The 21,077-nt window shown below is 47.2% G+C and overlaps 1 pseudogene; it reads right to left on the bottom strand.

Moving 5' to 3' along the window:
• Positions 1–1,049: 1,049 nt before the first annotated feature.
• Positions 1,050–20,117, bottom strand: LOC140455321 (nuclear factor 7, brain-like; annotated as a pseudogene).
• Positions 20,118–21,077: the final 960 nt, after the last annotated feature.

Genomic DNA, 21,077 nt, shown 5'->3' with positions numbered 1-21,077 from the left:
CGGAATACCCAGATGAAACCCACGCAGACACGGGGAGAGCATGTAAACTCCACACAGGCTGTCGCCCAAAGTTGGAATTGAACCTGGATCCCGTGAGGCAGCAGTGCTGACCACTGAGCCACCATACCGCCCTGGCATTATCACTGGCATTTCACTCCATGGGCTTCGATTTTAATTCTAATTCTTCCAGGTGACAATTTCTCAAAAGCATTTTCCAAGTTCAGGATCAAATTCCCTCTGAATCCTAATTGTGTCTTCAGTCAAAAACTCAATCAACTGAATAATTTCAAACATGGTTAAATATTATATGATCATGACATAAATGATCAGTTCACCCATCACTTTCAAATCTGAGGTTTTCAAATTTTCCAATTTTATGAAAGAGCAGCAACATTCTGGGCAATAGTTACAAACCTGAGCAAAACAAGACCAGTTTCTCAATGTTATTACATCATGTTGTTGTTCAGAAAGCATGTGGTGTTTTGGCTTTCATTAACAGGGGGATTGAGTTTAAGAGCCATGAGATCTTGTTGCAGCTGTTGAAAATTTTGGTCAGACCACACTTGGAATACTGTGTCCAGTTCTGGTTGCTCAATTATAGGAAAGATGTGGATGCATTGGAGAGGGTTCAGAGGAGGTTTTTTCATTGGAAAAAAGAAGGAAGAGAGTGGACCTAATTGAGGCGTACAAGGTAATGAGAGGCATAGGTAGAGTTGATAGCCAGAGATTTTTTCCCAGGGCAGAAATTGTTAAAACGAGGGGTCATAGTTTTAAGCTGTTTGGTGGAAAGTATAGAGGCGATGTCAGAGGCGGGTTCTTTACGCAGAGAGTTGTGAGAGCATGGAATGCGTTGCCAGCAGCAGTTGTGGAGGCAGGGTCATTGGGGATATTTAAGAGACTGCTGGACATGCATATGGTCACAGAAATTTGAGGGTGCATACATGAGGATCAGTGGTCGGCACAACATCGTGGGATGAACGGCCTGTTCTGTGCTGTACTGTTCTGTGTTCGATGTATGGGGTATACATTATTGACACATGGTGGAAGTCTAAAGAAGATCAATCTGACATGTTTATTTTGATTCAGCCCAGTCCTCCCTGGAAAGACTCCACTGACCCTGCAGTGAAATGATTTGGTGTCCCCCCTGAAAAAAGACTCCCCTGAGCCCAGTCTGAGACCCACTGATTCATCTCCAACACCGTCATGTAGCGCCACCTCCCGCCTGTGGAGCAACATTACAGGCAGGAAGGTCCCCGGGTTCCTGCAGCTCACAGCTCATTCTACCCAGTCAGTCCCTCTCTACAATTGAGCTTCTATTTGTTTCTTCTCTCCCTCTTTACCCCAGACTGAGTCCGACCCCCATCAGTTTACGGCTGGCAGGAGGCAGGGGGACGGGGTGAAATTATGGGATGGATCTGTCAGTGCCCTTTAATCCCGCAGATTGTCAGCGGGGCGGAGATTTTCCCGCCGTCATTCCATCCCGGATAGAAGATGGGAAAGATCCTCTCAGTGAAAGTGTGGGTGAAAGTGTGGAGATGGGACATGGTGTCCGCATTGTAAAATGACACCTGTCCACCCTCATAGTCCAGGAAAACCCCGATCTTCCGGGGATTCACACTCGGGGAGAGGGGGGTCTTCAAGGAGGAGGTGGCGGCTAAATAACCATCTCCAGGAAACAGCCCCACAATCCAGAATCCAGTCTCCGAGCTCGGGGTGATCTCCCCTTTCCTCATCACAGACTCTCGGGCCACTCCCAGAATCTACTGGGTCTTCTCTCCCACCTCCACCTCCCAGTAATGTCTCCCTGATGTGAATCCCTCTGATCCCAGGACGAAAGGCCAGGGATCAAATCTCTCAGGGGAGTCAGGGAGCGGCTGCTCTGTGTCTCCGAGTCTCACACTGGTCCGGTCCTCAGACAGGATGAGCCAGGGATTCGCTGTTTTCGGATCCAGAGTCAGAGAGGCTGGAGCTGGGGGAGAGATCAAATAACACCGTCAGGGAAAGTGAGCAGGCAGTGAGGGGCGCAGGGAGTGAGGGGCTGAGCGAAAGAGGGGGGTGGGAGTGAAGGGGAGATAGGGCGAGTCTGGAAAAGGGGAGTTGATGGAGGGGAGGGACAGGGAAAGAGGAGTGAGTGAGGGAGAGTGCAGTGAGTGATGAGAGTGGAGGAATGAGAAGGAAGGATGAGTGAGGCAGAGGGCTGGGGAGGGAGGAGTAAGGGAGGGGAGGTGAGAGGGCTCATTTGGAGGAGAGTGGGTGGGGAAATGAAGTGCACAGGAAGAACAGAACCCTAAAACTAACCCTATCGCAGGATGGAGGGCAAGGTTAAAAAGAGGGGGAGAATGAGTAGATGTGGGATAGAGGGTGGAAAGTGAGGAGATGTGGGAGTGAGAGGAGAGGAGAGTGAAGAGGTGGTATAAGAGAGAGAAGTGTAGAGAATGGGGGGGAACCTCAGAGGGGGAATGAGCAATGGGAGGATTGAGTGCCCAGGTGAGAGCAGTGGGAAGGGGTATCCCTCGGGATAGGATCATCTGGGCAGCCGGGAGGAGTGGGGAGAAATGAGGAAAGTGTGATGGTGGTGGCAAGGGGAAGTGTGGTGGAGAGAATAAACTAAAACAGAAGGTGAGGGGAAAGCAAGGGGCAGAGAATGTGGCAGAAATCGAGGGAGATGAAGCACTCAGGGGTGGGGAAGGAGAGTGAGGGGAGAGCAACAGGGTATTGGACAGCATAGTGGAGTGTCAGATGGTGGGGGCCAGGAGGGGGAGGGGAGAGTGATGAGCAGAGTGAGGGGTACAGGAGAGGTGGGGGTGATTGAAGAGGTTAGTCAGACTGAACGGTATGGACAGAGTTGGGGAAGGCATCGTGAGGGAGAGAACAGAATGAGAGAGAGAGGGATGGGTCATGGACTGGAAGGGGAGATGGCTGGGTCCAGGAAGAGACAAATTAAGAGGGAAGGATGAGTAGGGGAGTGTAGGTGACAAAATGGGGAAGGGAAAGTGAGAGAAAGGGATGAATGAGAGGAGGGGAGAATGCTGGGAAAGTGAGCTTGAGGAGTGTGATAACAAGAGGAAGGGAGCACGTGGAGGAATGGAAAAGAAGATTGGGGCAGGTGGGGATAGAAGTGGAAGGTAGGTGAATGCAAGGGAAAGAGGAGAGCGAAGTGATGTGAATGGGTGGGAAGGGGGACAGTGAGGGGAGGTAGGAGAGATGGGCAGCAAGGCAGAGGGGAGACTAAGGGAGGGTAGAGTGGGGTTGCATTTGTAGGGGAAGGTTTATGGAAGGGGAAAGGGAGCATCAAGGAGAATGGGAGAAAATGAGGGAAGGTTTTTAATCTCAGGAGAGGGAATGAAAGAGTGAAGACATGGAGTAGGTGATGGAGGAGGGAATGATTGGAAGCTGAATAAGGATATGGGAGAGGGTATGGAGGTTTTTTCAGGGGATGTGACTGTTTGGGATGGGGTAGGAGAGAGTGAGTGACAGTATAGAATGGGAGGATGACAACAGGAGGTCTGCAAAATAAGTGGACATTAGAGGTTTGGAGATCGGGAGAGTGAGTGGGATGGTTGAGGAATGGAAATGCAGTGAGTGAGGGGAAGAGAGAAAGGGTGTTGAGAGTGAGGAGGAAGGGATGGCTGAGCTGGAGGGGAGAAATACAGGTTCACTGTCCCCTATAGCTCAAAGGGGAAAGGGAGTCTTCACAAGGAAGACGGTCGAGTAAAAGCAAGGACTGCAGATGCTGGAAACCAGAGTCTAGATTAGGGTGGTGCTGGAAAAGCACAGCAGATCAAGCAGCATCCGAGGAGCAGGAAAATCGATGTTTCGGGCAAAAACCCTTCATCAGGAATAGAGGCAGGGTGCCTGCAGAGTGAAGAGATAAATGAGAGGGGGAATGGAGGTGGGGAGAAAGTAGCATAGTGAATGGGAGTGGGGATGGAGGTGATAGGTCAGAGAGGAGGGTGGGGGAAGGTAGCAAAGAGTACAGTGGGTGAATGGGGGTGGGGATGAAGGTGATATGTCAGAGAGGAGGGTGGAGTGGATAGGTGGAAAGGAAGATAGGGAGGTAGGACAGGTCATGGGGACGGTGCTAAGCTGGAAGGTTGGAGCTGGGGTGAGGTGGGAGATGGGGAAATGAGGAAACTGGTGAAATCCACATTGATGCCCTGGGGTTGGAGTGTTCCGACGCAGAAGATGAGGCATTCTTCCTCCAGGCTTCAGGTGGTGAGGGAGGAGCAGTGGAGGAGGCTCAGGACCTGCATGTCCTCAGCAGAGTGGGAGGGAGAGTTGAAATGTTGGGTCACAGGGAGGTGGGGTTGATTGGTGCTAGTGTCCTGGAGATGTTCCCGAAAGTGCTCTGCTAGGAGGCATCCAGTCTCCCCAGTGTGGAGGATACCACATTGGGAGCAACGGATACAATAAATGATATTGGTGGATATGCAGGTAGACCTTTGATGGATGTGGAAGGTTCCTTTGGGGCCTTGGATGGAGGTGAGGGAGGAGGTTTTGCAATTCCTGCAGTGGCAGGTGAGGGTGCCAGGAAGGGAGGGTGGGTTGTTTGGGGCGTGGACCTGACCAGGTAGTCACAGAGGGAAAGGTCTTTGCGGAAAGCAGAAATGGGTGGGGAGGGAAATAAAACCCTGGTGGTGGTGTCCGTTTGGAGGTGGCGGAAATGTCGTCGGATGATGCGGTTTATGCAAAGGTTAATAGGGTGGAAGATGAGCACCAGGGGGGTTCTGTCCTTGTTACAGTTGGAGGGGTGGGTTTTTTTGTGGGCTGAGGGGCGGGATGTTGATGAGATGTGTTGGAAGGCATCTTTAACCACATGGGAAGGGAAATTGTGGTCTCTAAAGAAGGGAGGCCATCTGATGTGTTCTGTGGTGGAACTGGTCCTCCTGGGAGCAGATAAGGCGGAGGCGGATAAATTGGGAATATGGGATAGCATTTTTGCAGGAGGTAGAGTGGGAAGACATGTAATCCAGGTAGCTGTGATAGTCGGTGGGTTTGTAACAAATGTCGGTGTCAAGTCAGTCGTCATTAATGGAAATGGAGAGGTCCAGGAAGGGAAGGCAGGTGTCAGAGATGGTCCAGGTGAATTTAAAGTCGGAGTGGAATGTGTTGGTGAAGTTGATGAATTGCTCAACCTCCTCACGGGAGCATGAGGTGGCGCCAATGCAGTCATCAATGAAATGGAGGAAGAGGTGGAGAGTGGTGCCGGTAAAACTACAGAAGATGGACTGTTCTACGAAGCCAACAAAGAGACAGGCATAGCTGGGGCCCATATGGGTACCCTTGGCTACCCTTTGGTCTGGAGGAAGTGGGAGGATTTGGCAGTGGCTGAGGACCAGTTCAACCAAACAAATGAGAGTGTCGGTGGAAGGGTACTATTGGGGACTTCGGGAGAGGAAGAACCAGAGGGCTTGGAGGCCCTGGTCATGGCGGATGGAGGTGTAGAGGGATTGGATATCCATGGTGAAGATGAGGCATTGGGGGCCGGGCAACGGAAGTCTTGGAGGAGGTGGAGGGTGTGGGTGGTGTCTCAAATGTATTTGGGGCGTTCCTGGACTAGGGGGGGATAGGACAGTGTCGAGGTATGTAGAGATGCATTTGGTGGGGCAGGAGAATACTGAGGCAATGGGTCGGGCAGGGTGACCAGGCTTGTGGATCTTGTGAAGGAGGTAGAACCGGGCAGTGCGGGGTTCCCAGGCTATGAGGTTGGAAGCTGTGGGTGGGAGATGTCCTGAGGTGATGAGGTTCAGTACGGTCTGGGAGATGTGGTTTGGTGATGGGGGGGTGGGGTCATGGTCGAGGAGGCAGTAGGAGGAAGTGTCTTCAAGTTGGCATCTGGCTTCAGCGGTGTAAAGGTCAGTGCGCCAGACTACCACTGCACCCCCTTTATCTGCTGCTTTGATGGTGAGGTCGGGATTGGAGCAGAGGGAGTGGAGGGCTGCGCATTGTGAGGGTAAGAGGTTGGAGTGGCGGGGGGCATTGATAGGTTGAGCCGGTTAATGTCTCGGCGGCAATTGGAAACGAAGAGGTCAAGGGCAGGTCATAGGCTAGCGCGGGGTGTCCAGGTGGATGGAGTGTGCTGGAGGCAGGCGAAGGTGTCCTCGGAAGGTGGGCAGGAATCCTGATTGTGAAAGTAAGCTCGGAGGTGGAGTCGGCGGAAGAATTGTTCAATGTCACAGCGTGTATTAAATTCACTGATGCGTAGATGGAAGGGGATAAAGGTGAGACCTTTGCTGAGGACTGATCGTTTATCCTCAGATGAGTTAGAGATCGGGGGAATGGTGAAAACTTGGCAGGGCTGGGAGCTAGGACCGGGTGAAGGTTTGGAGCTGGGAGCCTGTAACTGGAGTGGGGTGTAGTTTTAGGGGGAATGGGGGTGGAGTCATGAGCAGGGGTGGTGTTCCCCTCAGGGTTCTGGTGGGCAGGGGTGGTAACAGTGGGATCTGTGGGTGGCGTGTCAGCAGAATGCAGGTGAGTGGCATTGGTGTGGACAGAAGTGGTGGTGAACATGGCAGTGGGGCTGTGGAAGTCACTCAGCGTGTGACATCAGCGATGATGTGAGGGGCAGAAGTGATGTCATGTGTTGTGCATGAGGAATTGTGAGGGGCAGAAGTGGCTGTGGGAGTGGCCATGCCATTGGCTTGAAGTGTTCCGAGGCAGAAGATGACGCATTCTTCCTCTAGCCATCGGGTGGTGAGGGAGTGGCAGTGGAGGAGGCCCAGGACTTGCATGTCCTCGGCAGAGTGGGAGGGGGAGTTGAAATGTTGGGCCACAGGGCGGTGGGGTTGATTGGTGCAGGTGTCCCAGAAATGTTCCCTAAAGTGCTCTTTTCTGAAGTGTCCACACTCTCCAATGTAGAGGAGACTGCATCGGGAGCAACAGTTACAATGAAAAATATTGGTGGATGTGCAGGTAAAACTTTGATGGATGTTGCATTTTGTTTGGACAAACCAGGCCAGAGTAGTACAGTTGATGGTGTGGGCCTGGGGGGCTGTTACTGAATGGGAGGCCTGGGGGTGCGGGTACATGGTTCTTTGGAGTAGAGTTGCAGGGAGACACGGTGGTGAAGAGAGAGTATGGCACGCTTGCCTTCATTGGTCGGTGCGTTGAGCATTGGAGTTGCGATGTCATGTTGTGGCTGTGCGGCACACTGGAGTGTGATTCTGGTCACCCTACCATGGGGTAAGTATGTTGTGAGGCCTGAGAGTGTGGAAGGCATTTGCAGCACTGTTGCTGGGACTGGAGGGTTTGAGTTATAAGGAGTGGCTGAATAGGCTGGAGCTTTTTTTCCCTGTAGCATTGCAGGCTGAGGGGTGACCTTTTAGAGATTTATAAAACCATGAAGGGCATGGAATGGGTGAATAGCTAAAGTATTTTTCCCAGGGGAGGTGACTCCAGAACTGGAGGGCTCAGATTTAAGGTGAGTTGGGAAAGATTCCAGAAGAACCTGAGAAACAACTTGTTCATGCAGAGGTTGGTGCATGTATGAAATGGCCTGCCAGGGGAAGTGGTGGAGGTTGGTCTCATTACAACATTTAAAATGCATCAGGACGGCAAGATGAATAGGAAGGGCTTCGCGGGATTTGGACCAAATGCTGGCAAATGGGACGAGGATCTGTTTGGGATATCTGTTCTGTGTGGACTCATTCGATGGAAGAGCCTGTTTCTAAACTGTGTGACTCTATCACTCCATCTGAATAACTTCCTAAATGTTGCAAAGATTTCTGTCTCCTTTCAGGCAGTGAGGTCCTGATGCCAACTGCGATCATGGGTAAAAATATTATCCTTAATTCCCCTTGAAAACCCCTGCTCCTTCTCTTAAATCTATGCACCTGTTATTGTCCAATCCATTCCTCATAACTTTCTACACCATCATCAGGTTCTCCCCTCAGCCTTCTCTGCTTCAATGAAAACATCTCCAGCCAATCAAGTCTGTCTTCAGAGGTGAAACGCTCCAGCCCAGGCAACACCTTGGTGAATCTCAGCTGTTCCAGACCTGCCCTGTCTCCTGTTGGATCTTCGACACACTCCTCAAAAAGATTAAGTGAAGACATTTTATAATTTTGTCCTGTCTAAGCCCTTCACAATCTGCCTGTCCCAGTTCATCCTGGGGAGGCTGAATTCCTCTGATGTAACAACCCTTTTGTTTTTTCACTTGTCTGAGATTTGTCTGCCTGTTAGCACTTAATCTCTGACTGGGGTGGGTCTATGGTACATTCCTAACAATGTAGTCCCCAATTTTTATAAAGTTCTCCCCATGTGGCCTCAGCAGAGTGGAAAATAAGATGTTGCTAGAGTCATTAAGGTATCCAGCATGGAAACAGACCTTTTGGACCAACTCATCCAAATTAATCTCGTCCCATTTGCCAGCAGTTGGACTAAACTGTAAAAACCTTCTAAACCTTCCTGTGGTATATAAGTAAAGCAGTTGCTTCTGAGCTAATTTACACAATTGTATATTTGTTTCAGCAAAGAGCTGAGTTAGCTAAACTTGCATGCAAAGATGAAACGATATGAAGGGAGTCAGTTAAGATTAGGACGAGCAACAATGGAATATGTTACGGACGAGTAGATAAGGAAGATGGTAGGAAGAAAAGGACACTGAGCCACGCCAGCTCAGCAGATTGCCTTCACGTAGGCACCAGAATGAGCCAAGTTAGTTACAAGTAAGGGATAAAACAAACAAGAGTAAGGGACGCCAGGTTTAGAGTAGTGGGAGAAGTAAATAAGGGTGGAGTGCAGCGAGGCAGGAGCGGAAGACAATAAGGAATAGTGATAGGTTTGATGCATAATATGCTCGGCCAATGAAGTAAACGGGGAAGTACCGAGAGAAACTCAGTTAAACTGTATAAATTGTGAAATAAGTTTTGGATTGGTGTGCCTACTTGTTAGCCACCCGTTTAGCTAGAACATTTCAATAAAGTTCGCTGCTTCAGAATTTGACTCGGACTGAAATTTATTGATACGTGAGCTTTGTTCCTCACACTTCCTATTTGTGTACCCATCAAGATGCCTTTGAAATTTTGGAATCGTACCACCACTTCCTCTGCATCTCACTGCATACACGCAGCAACCTTTGCATGAAACATTTGCCCCTTAGATCCCTTTTAAACCTTTTCCCTCTCACTATAGACCTCTGCCAACTAGTTCTGGACTCCCACACTCCTACCTTGTCTGTTTGCCCTTTCCATGCTCCTCATGATTTTATAAACCTCAATAAGTTCACCCCTCAGCCTTTGACACTCCAGGAACACAGGTGCACCTGCATATTGAATAAGAAAATTTTCTTGGACACACATAGACTCCTATCCATCCAACTTCTTAGCACAATGGAATTCCCAGTTTACGCTTGGAAAGTTAAAATTCCCTATTATTGCAACCCTATTAACCTTACAGATATCTGAGATCTCCCTGCATGTTGCTTCTCAATTTTCCACTGTCTATTTGACAGCTTATACTACAATCCTAATGAGGTCTTTCCGAGTTACACCCAAATAACGTCCCTTGATTGTCCCCAGGAGTATTCTCCTGAAGTACAACCATAATGTTATCTTTAATTAAAAATACCACACCCCTCCTTTCTTGCCTCCTTTCTATCTTTACTGTGACACCCTTCCCTTCCCTGAGCCACGTTTCACCACTAATAGCTATGATATTCCAATCCTATGTTCCCAACCATGCCCTAAGTTAATCAGTCTTATCTTTCAGGCCTCTTGCATTAAATAAATGCAGTTCAATTGCTCATTCTTACCTCATTCTCTGCTGTGCTCATGCCTACCTTGAGTACTTAACTTACTCCCTTTATCTACTGCACCTTATTTCTTATCTCACTATCTGAGTCCCATCAATACATTCCCTCCCTGCTCACTAGTTTAAAGTCGCCCAAGTCACACGAGCAAATCTCCCTGCCAGAATACTGATCTCCCTCCAATGCAGGAATGCAGATGCAACCCATCTGTCTTCTACAGGTCTATTCCAACAAAGGTTCCAGTGGTCCAAAAATGTGAATTCTTGCTCCTTACTTCAGCTCCTTAGCCACACTTTGTCCTACTACTCCTACTCTCACGAGCATATGGTACTGGGAATAATCTAGATATTACTACCATTGAGGACCTCTTTGTAATCTCCTGCATCACTATTAGGAACAAAGCAATGTATTAGTTTCCTCGGTGTCACTGAACGTTTCCACCACAACTGATATCGTCAAAACTGATGACTTTACATCATCACAATGCTGTTTCTGTGACATCACTGTTTACAGATTAATTCTCTCATTTAGAGTCAGAGAGATGTACAGCACAGAAATAGACACTTCAGTCTGACTCATCTGTGCTGACCAGATATCATAACCTAATCTAGTTCCATTTGCCAGCACTTGGCCCATGTCCCTCTTGAATCCATCCTCTTCATATAACCATCCAGATGCATTTTTAATGTTGTCATTGTGACAACCTCCTCCACTTCCTCTGGCAGCTCATTCCACAGATGGACCATCGTTTGCATGAAAACGTTTCTCTTTAGGTCCATTTTAACTGTTTACCCTCTTACCCTAAACCTATGCCTTTTACTTTAGACTCCCCGACCCCAGGGAAAAGACTTTGCCAATTTACCCTATCCATGCCCCTCATAATTTTGTAAACCTCTATAAGGTCACCCTTCAGCCTCTGACGCTCCAAGGAAAACAGTCCAAGCCCATTCAGCCTCTCCCTCTAGCTCAAATCCTCCAGTCCCAGCAACACCCTTGTCAATCTTTTCTGAACTCTTTCAAGTTTCACAACAGCCTTCCAATATGAGGGAGACCAGAACTGCACACAGTATTCCAAAACTGGTCTAATCAATGTGCTGTACAGTTGCAATATGACCTCCCGACTCCTATATTCGATGCTCTTACCAAGAAAGGAAAGCATACCAAATGTATTCTTCACTATCCTATCTCCCTGTGTCTTCACTTTCAAGGAATTATGAACCTGCACTCCAACGTCTCTTTGTTCAGCAACACACCCCAGGACCTGACCATTAAGTGTGTAAGTCGTAACAACCTCACTAGCTGCAAGCTGGCTTTTCACCCTCCCCTTATGGAAGTTTATAAATATCTGCTTTGTTTAATATTTGGCTATGTTCCACTCATAGATATTTATCAGGTTCAACAGGTCTGCCAGCATCTGTGCAGAGAAATCAGAGTGAACATTTTGGATTGAGTGATGTTTCCTCAGAACTGATGGTAGCTAGAAAATGTCAGTTTATATACAGGAGATATGGTGGGGGAGAAGGAGTGAAGAGTAAATGATAGGTGGGGATTGAGCCCAAAGAGAGAGAAGAGCAGTTAGACAGACAAATGAGTGGATAACAATCTGGCTAGGGGGGTGAATAGCTGTTAGTGGAGACTGGTAGTGGCTAACAATGTAATAGCAGACTCTGTGATAACAAGGCCTGGTGGTGTGAGAGCGCAGATCCCAAAGTTATTCAATTTGATATTGGGCCTGGAAGGCTGCACGATCCCCAAGCTGAAAGTGAGGTGCTGTACTTCCAGCTTGCATTGAGCTGCATTGGAGCACTGCAGTCAGCCTGAGGCAGAGGTGTTGGCCAGGTTACAGGGATCTTTGGTTGCTGCCTGACCTGCTGTGCTTTTCCAGCAACACATTTTTCAGGTATGATCTCCAGCAACTGCAGTCCTCACTTTCTCCCATTGTTTTTACCTCGATTTTAACCCTATTGCGAATCCTCTTGCAAGGATGCCTGCCTTGAAGAAGTTTTCCTCCTCTCTCTACAAGAATCTCAGGGAGTCCCTGTCCCACTGCAACTCTCAGATCATTTCCTACCTATCATCTTCATCCCCTCCCCCACTCACCTACTGTACTCTATGCTACTTTCTCCCCACCCCCATCCTCACCTCAGTTAACTCTCCACCCTTCAGGCTCTCTGCCTGTATTCCTGATGAAGGGCTTTTGCCCGAAACGTCGATTCTCCTGATCGTTGGATGCTGCCTGAACTGCTGTGCTTTTCCAGCAACACATTTTACAGCTCTGATCGCCAGCATCTGCAGGCCTCATTTTCTCCCATTGTTTTTACCAGGTTACAGGAAAAGTGTTAAAAGGCATCTGGAATTTCAGGGTCTTTTTTGGCAAACAGAATGCAAGTGTTCTGAAGTCGACCCTTCATATCCCCAATAGAAAGGAGGCTGCACTGTGAGCAGTGAATGCAGTAGACGAGATTGTGAGAAGTGCAGGCAGGTGAAGGTGTGTTTGGGCCCTTGGATACTGAGGAGGGAGGAAGTAAATTGACAGATGTTACACCTTCAGCAGATGCGGGGAAGGTGCTATGACATTGTGAGGGGGCGTTGGAAGTAAACAGTGTCCCAAAGGGAATGGTTCATGTGGAAGGGGAGGTGTGTGGTGTCTGGTGGTGACATCTCACTGGAAACGGTGGAAATGGCAGCTGATGATCCTCTGGAGATGGATGCTGTTGGGATGGTAGGTAAGGACAAGGGGAACCCTATCACTGTTGCAGAAGGGAAGAGAGGGGGTGAGGGCTGAAGTGTGAGAGATGGGTTGGTCCCACTTGAGGGCCCAGAGGTATCCTCGGTTGAGGAAAAAGGTGGACATTTCAGAGGATCCCTTGTCAAAGTTAACATCATCGGAACGAATATGATGGAGACGGAATAACTAGGAGAATGGAATGGAGACTTTACAGAGAGCAGTGTGTGAGAATGTAAAGGCCAGGTAATTGTGGGAGTCGGAGGGTTTACTGTGGATATTAGTGGCCAATCTATCCCCAGAAATAGAAATAGAGATGTTGAGGAAGGGAAGGGCGGATTCAGAGAGCGACTGGGTGAAGGTGAGAGTAAGGTGGAAGTTGGAAAGAAAATCGATAAACCTTTTCAATTCCGAATGGTAGAGGGAAGCAGCACCATGCTCAATGTCTTCAGATCCAATCCTGACTTTGTTATTAAACCTGCTGATCAGGGTGGTGCTATAATAGTCAGCAAACTGACCACTGCGTTGCAGAAACTGAGGTACCACTATCTGCTCCTATCTGCTTCTCATCTGTGACCCCATGATGGAACATCAGGCCATTGTGTGAACCACGGTCACCAACCTCATTTCATCTGGGGATCTGCCCCCACTCCAACTGCCTCCCGCTGATCGTCCCCCAATCCCACACAACTCGCTTCTACCTCTTTCCCAAAATACACAAACAGGATTACCTGGGCAGACCCATTCTTTCTGCCTGCTCCTGCCTCACAGACATCATCATTTCCTACCGTGATGCAGTCCGTGCTCACTTGCAAATACCATTCCTCTGACACTATGCCCATTCCAAAATTTCCAGCTTATGGCGCCACCTGGCCTTTTCTGTGGATATGCAATCTCTCTTCCTGAACCATGGATTCCCCAGCACTGTTGTTGACAAGGTCCTCAACTGGGTTCAACCCATCTCTGGCATTTTAACTCTCACCCCTTCTCTTCCCTCCTGCAACACTGATAAGGTTCCCCTGGTCCTTATCAACAATCCCACCAGCACCAACATCCAGAAGATCATCAACCATAATTTCTGCCACTACCAGACACCTATTCCTCTCCCCTCCCTTGTCCACCTTCAACAGGGACTGTTCCCTCCAGGATGCCCTGGTCTATTCTTCCCTCACTCCCAACAGCCCCCCACAGCCTCATGGCACCTACGTCTGAGACTGCTGAAAGTGGAACACCTGTCCGTTTCCTTCCTCCCTCCTCAGTCTTCAAGGATCCAAACAGACCTCCAGGTGAAGCAATGCCTTATCTGCACTTAGAGTCAGAGAGTCATAGGGACGTAGAGCATGGAAACAGACCCTCCTGTCCAACCCGTCCATGCCGACCAGATATCCCAACCCAATCTAGTCCCACCTGCCAACTCCCGGCCCATATCCCTCCAAACCCTTCCTATTCATATACTCATTCAAATGCCTCTTAAATGTTGCAATTGTACCAGACTCCACCACTTCCTCTGGCAGCTCATTCCATACACGTACAACCCTCTGCGTGAAAATGTTGCCACTTAGGTCTCTTTTATATCTTTCCCCTCTCACCCTAAACCTATGCTCTCTAGTTCTGGACTCCCCGACACCAGGGAAAAGCCTTTGCTGATTTACCCTATCCATCTCCCTCATAATTTTGTAAACCTCTATAAGGTCACCCCTCAGCCTCTGACACTCCAGGGAAACCAGCCCCAGCCTGTTTGGTCCCTCCCTATAGCTCAAATCCTTCAACCCTGGCAACATCCTTGTCAATCTTTTCTGAACTCTTTCCGGTTTCACAACATCTTTCCAACAGGAAGGAGACCAGAACTGCATGCAATATCCTAACAGTGGCCTAAGCAATGTTCTGTACAGTTGCGACATGACCTCTCAACTCCTGTACTCAATACTCTGACCAATAAAGGAAAGCATACTAAATGCCTTCTTCACTATCCTATCTACCTGTGACTCCATTTTCAAGTAGCTATGAACCTGCACTCCAAGGTCTCTTTGTTCAGCAACACTCCCTAAGACCTTAAAATTAAGTGTATAAGTCCTGCGATGATTTGCTTCCCAAAATGCAGCACTTCGCATTTATCTGAATTAAACTCCATTTGCTACTCCTCAGCCCATTGGCCCATCTGGTCCAGATTCTGTTGTAATCTGAGATAATCCTCTTCGCTGTCCACTACACCTGCAATTTTGTTGTAATCTGTAAATTTACTAACTGTACCTCTTATGCTCGCATCCAAGTCATTTATGTAAATAACAAAAAGTAGAGGACCCAGCACCAATCCTTGTGGCACTCCTCTGGTCACAGGCCTCCAGTCTGAAAAACAACCCTCCACCACCACCCTCTGTCTTCTATCTTTGAGCCAGTTCTGTATCCAAATGGCGAGTTCTCCCTGTATTTCATGAGATCTAACCTTGCTAATCAGTCTCCCATGGGGAACCTTGTCGAACGCATTACTGAAGTCGAAATAGATCAGATCTACTACTCTGCCCTCATCAATCCTCTTTGTTACTTTTTCAAAAATCTCAATCACTTCCCTCAATCTAATCTACTGCATTCACTGCTCACAATGTGGTCTCCTCTGCATTGGGGAAATAAAGCATTGACTGGGTGACAGCTTTGCTGTACACTTGCATTCTGTCTATGAAAAAGGCCCTGAGCTTCCAGTTGCCTGCTCGTTTAACACATCACAGATGCTGCCAGGTGTGCTGAGCTTTTCCAGCAAATTCTGTTTTTGTCTCTTATTTACAGCATCCACAGTTCTTTCAATTGATATTTATTTGCTGCGGTTTTCATCATTGATCACTTCAGTAAGACCATCCAAAATCTTTTCTTATAAAAGGTAGTCTCTCAGTGTTTCCAACTCCTTCTCTTTGCTAAACTATCTAAATTCCACCTTCCCCACTTGACCATCCTCTCCCCCAATTCTGACACTGCCAATTATCAACTTCCATCCCACCCCCACCGCCACCTAGTCGATCACTGATTCCTCCTTTTTCTTTCCTTGGCATGTCTGTTTCCATTTCTGGGGACAGACTGAACAATAATATCCACTATAAACCCGACTCCCCTAGCTACCTAAAGTATACATCCTTGTATCCTGCTTCCTGTAAACAATCTTATTCCATTCTCCCAGTTCCTCCGTCTCCATTCTCATCTGCTCCGACAAGGCAAACTTTGACAAGGGAGCCTCGGAAATGCCCACATCCTTCCCCAACTGAAGTCTCCATAGCAATGTTGTTGAGAGTGCCCTCAATTTGGTCTGACCTACCTCCCACACTTCAGCCCACACCCCCTCTCTTTTCTGCCACAACAGTGATAGCATTCCCCTCATCCTAACCTACCATCCCACCAGCATCCACAACCAGAAGAGCATCAGACAGCATTTCTGCCACCAGGCACATATTTCCTTCTGCTCCCTTGTCAGCCTTTCACAGGGACCGTTCCCTTCCAATCACCCTGGTGCTCTCTTCCTTCACTCCCAACACCCATGCACAGCCCCACAGCAACATCCTCAGCAACTGCCAAAGATACAACACTTGCCCATTTTCCTCCTCCCTCCTCAGTATCCAGGGTCCAACACACCCACAAGGTGAGTAGCACTTTCACAATGTCGTGTCCTTCATTCACTGCTCACAATGTGGTCTCCTCTGTATTGGGGAAACAAAGCATCTGTGTTCTGCCTGAAAAAAAAGGACCCTGAGCTTCCAGCTGCCTACCACTTTAACTCAGCTTCCTGTTCTCTGGGCAACATCTCTGTCTCAAGCTTGTTGCAGAGCTCCACTGAAGCTCAGTGCAGGCTGGAATAACAACACTTAATTTTCCACATCCGGACCCTGCAAGTCTTTGGACTCAATTTCAAGTCCAATAATTCTAGGCCCAGAGCTCTACCATGAACTAGACCACTACCCCACATATCAGGTCTTGTTATCACTGCCGTTACACTCTGCCTATTATTCGGCATTAACAGTCTTCATCACCAGGTATTCACTCTCCTAACCTAATCATTATCTACTCTTTTGTCTTTCTAACTGTTCTTCTCTCTCTTTGGGGTCGATCCCAACCTATCATTTCCTCCTTACCTCCTCCCCACTGTACCTTCTGCGTATAAACTGACTTTTCCCAGCTACTATCAGTTTTGAGGAAAGATCATTCAATCTGAAAGTTTAACTCTGATTTCTCTCCGCAGACCTGCTGAGCTTTTCAAGCAATTTCTGTTTTTGTTTCTCTCACAACCCCCATGAGATATGTGTCTTTTAACACTGGCTCTTTAATGTCTACATGCCTTCCTGATATTATGATAAAAACTGTTCCTCCAATGTCACTCCAGATGCAGCCAGCCCAGTCTCCTCTCGAAATCCTGTTTCCGTGCTCTATCCTCTGGTGAGACAGAACCCTTCACTGCTCTGACACACAGAGCTGGTGGCTTCAGACACTTACCCAAATGGACCCACAGAAAGTACAATGTTTCCAGGGAGAGTCTTCCAGAATTAACAACTAGTGATGTGAAGATGTAAACTGGGGACTTGGAGACCCTGCACATCTGAATCTATCATTAGGAAAATGAATGCACGTGTCTACCTGGGTGAATGGTGTGTATCATTTCTCTCCAGACAGTGTACTGTAAAGGGCCGGTGAACTGTCCCAGAGACAGAGAGCCATCAGCAGATGAGAGTGTCATCTTCTCATCACTAATCCTGTAAACATTAAACAGATGACACGATAACCTCTGCTTTGTTCCAACATTGATGAAAACATTTAAGTATTCAAGCTTTCCGCATTTTTCATGTTTGAGTCCCTGGGTTAGAAAGTGAAATGTTCCTCTTATTTTTGTAACTGATCCAACAAGAATTTGACAATGCACGGGCAAGGATTGGAAATGTCCAGGTCCAGAGAAAGGCCCATGTCCTGACAACAGAATAGTAACTGAGACTTCACACACCATGGAGATGATATACATTTCCCCATCCCCTTGCTGTATTCTAAACAGAGCTTGTGGAACAGAAGCAAAAAACCTGAAACATCGAAAAGCCCCACGTCCATCTGTGCAATACATGGGTCCCACAACCCTCAGAGAGTCCTACTTCTCCGGCCTTCTGACCATCTCTGATTTTAGTCTCTCCCCCCATTGGATGTTGGACCTTCAGCTGCTGAGATCCTCAGCTCTGGAATTCCATTCCCCCAGACTCTCCATCTCTATATTCCTTTTTCTTCCTTTAAATTCTGCTAAAACTCACAGCAAACATCTGGATTAAAAGCTCAGTGACACTTTTCTACACTTTCCAACTCTCCTGTAAAATACCTCAGAACATTAGATTGTACTAATTAAAGACCTTTTTATTTTTGCATTTATTTTACCTTTTATAAAAGCGACGGTGAGAGTTAGTATTGTAAAAGGTAAAACAAAAATGATTTGCCCTTTAAACTCTGACTGTCTCAAGTTGGTCAGGAGCCATGCAGGGACAGGGATGGCCATTTCCTGGAAACATGGGCAGTGTGTCTCTCACAGGGTCAGGGGAAGGTCACAGTCAGGCAAACAGCCCAAGTCAGGGCAGTGATCACTTCCAGCCTGAGAACCAGGCTGTATTCACAGGCATCTTGTCATTGTTTACAATATTGTAGAACAGTTTTATAAAATGTAATACTGTTTAAAACCTGTAACAATATTCTTCTCATAAAAACAATCATGTATGAATCATAACCGAAGTTACTGTTATCTGATGAATCACCCTTTGAAGCGGTGACAATAACCAGGAAATAACCCCATAATAACCCGTCCCTGAGTTATTGAGCAAACTGTGCAGAGTTTGAGTAAAGAGTATGTCCTACCTTCTCTTCCGACAAGCTTCCTCCTGAAAGAAATGAATCACAAACAGTGAGGATGGCAGTAACAGATTTCAGGAGGAGACAGACACGCTGCTGAAATGAGCAGACACAACACGGAAGTGTAAAGTGATCCATTTTGGAAGGAAGATTGAGGAGAGTGTAAAATAAACTGGAACTAGCCATCAGTCCCGCTCACAGATCCAGTGACTCCCATTATACCAGTCACACCCACACACTATCCACATGGAACTGGAACTGGATTACAATGGGAGTTCCAGGAGATAATTAAAATTGGGAAACACGGAGATAATAACAAAACAAATTTTGTTCCAAAAAAATTACTGGAAAATCTCTGCAGGTTTGGAAGAATCTGTGGAAAGAAATCAGAGTGAACGTTTCGGGAGCATTGACCCTTCTTCAGTGTCAACAGCAGAAAGCCAGTGTGCTTCCAAGTAAATCTGTTGGTATAACCTAGTGTTGTGTGATTTTTAACTTTGAACAGCAGAACCGTCCGGACAGTCACAAGGTCAGTTCATTTTTTTACACGACATTCCATCTTATTTTTACAGTTGTCATCATGTCCGAAATCTGTCTGAAATAACCTGCAATATATTCCCTCACCTTCAGAAACATCAGCTCGTCTTTTTGCTCCATCTGTTTCTGCAACTTTGAGAGATTCTCCTCAATAGAATTTAAATTCTCCTGAATCTCTCGAAGGTTTTTCTCCATTGGTTCCACAATCCTCTCCTCTTCTTCCCTGAGATCTCTGAGTAAACGCTGCTCTTTCTCAGTGAGAATCTGGTGCATTTTAGTGAACTCGGATGTGATGTGGGTCTGCAGACTGCTCGCCTGTTCCTACCAAATGAAATGTGAAACCTCATTAATGTCCCGCGATAAAGTGAACAAAACTAACCCAGATCCCAGAGAATCAGCACAGGGAGAGCTCACCCTCACTTCGGAAATCTTCCGTTTCTGGGTCAGTTCTGTTTGTAGAACCGACGATTTCTTCTCAGTGAGAGAATCTAATGAAGATTTCAGCTGATCCTGTGATTGAAAAAGAAATTGAAAAGTTAGCTGTGTTCGGTCTGGTGTGGGATCAGGGATATGTGATGAAACACGCTGTTTATAAATTATTCTCTTTTACCTTGTATATTTCAAAAGCCTCATTGATCGGCAGGAAGCGGTGCTCTCTGTGTTCCCGCGAATCTCTACAAATCAGACAGATCAATTTCTTGTCAGTTTCACAAAACAGTTTCAGATCTTCCTGATGTTTCTCACAGTGAGGTTTACTTTCCTTCTCTTTCGGATCCAGCTTTAATTTTCGATACTCCTCGGCCAGATTCGCTAAGGCCCGATTCACCCTGAGGTTTCTTTTCGGAAATTCCTCTCTACATTCCGGGCAGGAGTTTGCCTCCTTCTTTTCCCAACTCTTGGTGTTACAGGAGCGGCAGAAGTTGTGTCCACACTCCAGTGTAACCGGATCGGTGAAGAAATCCAGACAAATGGGACAAATTGCCTCCTCGATCAGTCTCAGGAGCTGCTGTTTGGAAGCCATGATCAATCTCAGCACTTCCTGTTTCAAACCACTTTCAGTTTCAATGTGACTGCGCTGGTGAACACATTCAGTTCAATCATTTACTGATGGATTTCACGGCAAATGTCAGAGAAGAGTATTTAGTAACTATGTTTTATGAAGATTTTGACCTGGGAACCAGTGAAAGACAATATTTTGAGTTGAAACAGTTTTAGTCCGCCGAGGGGGACTTCACCCTGGCCGGGAGGGTTACCTTTGGGGGAGGGACAGTGAGAGAGAGGGCGGGAGGGAGGAGAGAAGGTGTGTAAGATGGGCTGGGACCCAGGTTTCACGAATCTCACTGCCGATCATAAACCCTTTGGTGAAACTCAGGGTCAGATCGGGATCCGGAACCTGAATTGTGTGAATGATTACAGGCACTCAGCCTCAAACAAAAAGAATTATAAAATGACCAGATGATACTGCGGTGACAGATGCAGAAATGGGTCTGTGAGTTTCCTGCATTTATGTAGCGCCGATCACAACAACTGTAGCCATTCAGCCCCTCTGAAATTTTTTTAGATTAGATTATTTACAGTGTGGAAACAGGCCCTTCAGCCCAACAAGTCCACACCTATCCTCCGAAGAGCAACCCACCCAGACCCATTCCCCTATATTTACCCCTTCAACTTACACTACGGGCAATTTAGCACGGCCAAATCACCTCACCTGCACATTTTTCTGGGAGGAAACCGGAGCACCCGGAGGAAACCCACGCAGACACAGGGAGAATATGCAAACTCTACACATGTACTGACCGAAGTGATGAAGGAAATACATCAGGCACTTGAAGCCCAGCAATGACGTGAACCTGATCAATCCCCGAGATCTCTAAACATTTGTTCCCCTTGATAGCAGTGTCGCTGTCCCTGTGAAAACAAGACCCTGATGTCAATAAAATTGGTTGATGTCGACTAATTCAGAGCCAGTGAAACACTGCAGAATGTATCACACATTAACAGAGAATTCTAATATTTCCTTTGAAAAAAAAAGTCAAAACAACAAGTTTTAAAAGGGAGCAGAACAGACAAAGGAAGCACATGGTGAACACAGTGCAGCAGAGAGAGTATCTGCACAGTTACTGCAATTGCTGTTTTGAATTCATGTATCTCTGGAGTGCGTCTAGGAAAATTAACAAACAGTGAAATTCACAACTGATCGTGGAGGAACTGTTT

Source organism: Chiloscyllium punctatum, chromosome 30 (genome assembly GCF_047496795.1).
Source record: "Chiloscyllium punctatum isolate Juve2018m chromosome 30, sChiPun1.3, whole genome shotgun sequence".
Taxonomy (NCBI): Eukaryota; Metazoa; Chordata; class Chondrichthyes; order Orectolobiformes; family Hemiscylliidae; genus Chiloscyllium; species Chiloscyllium punctatum.
This window is presented reverse-complemented; position numbering and strand designations above follow the sequence as displayed.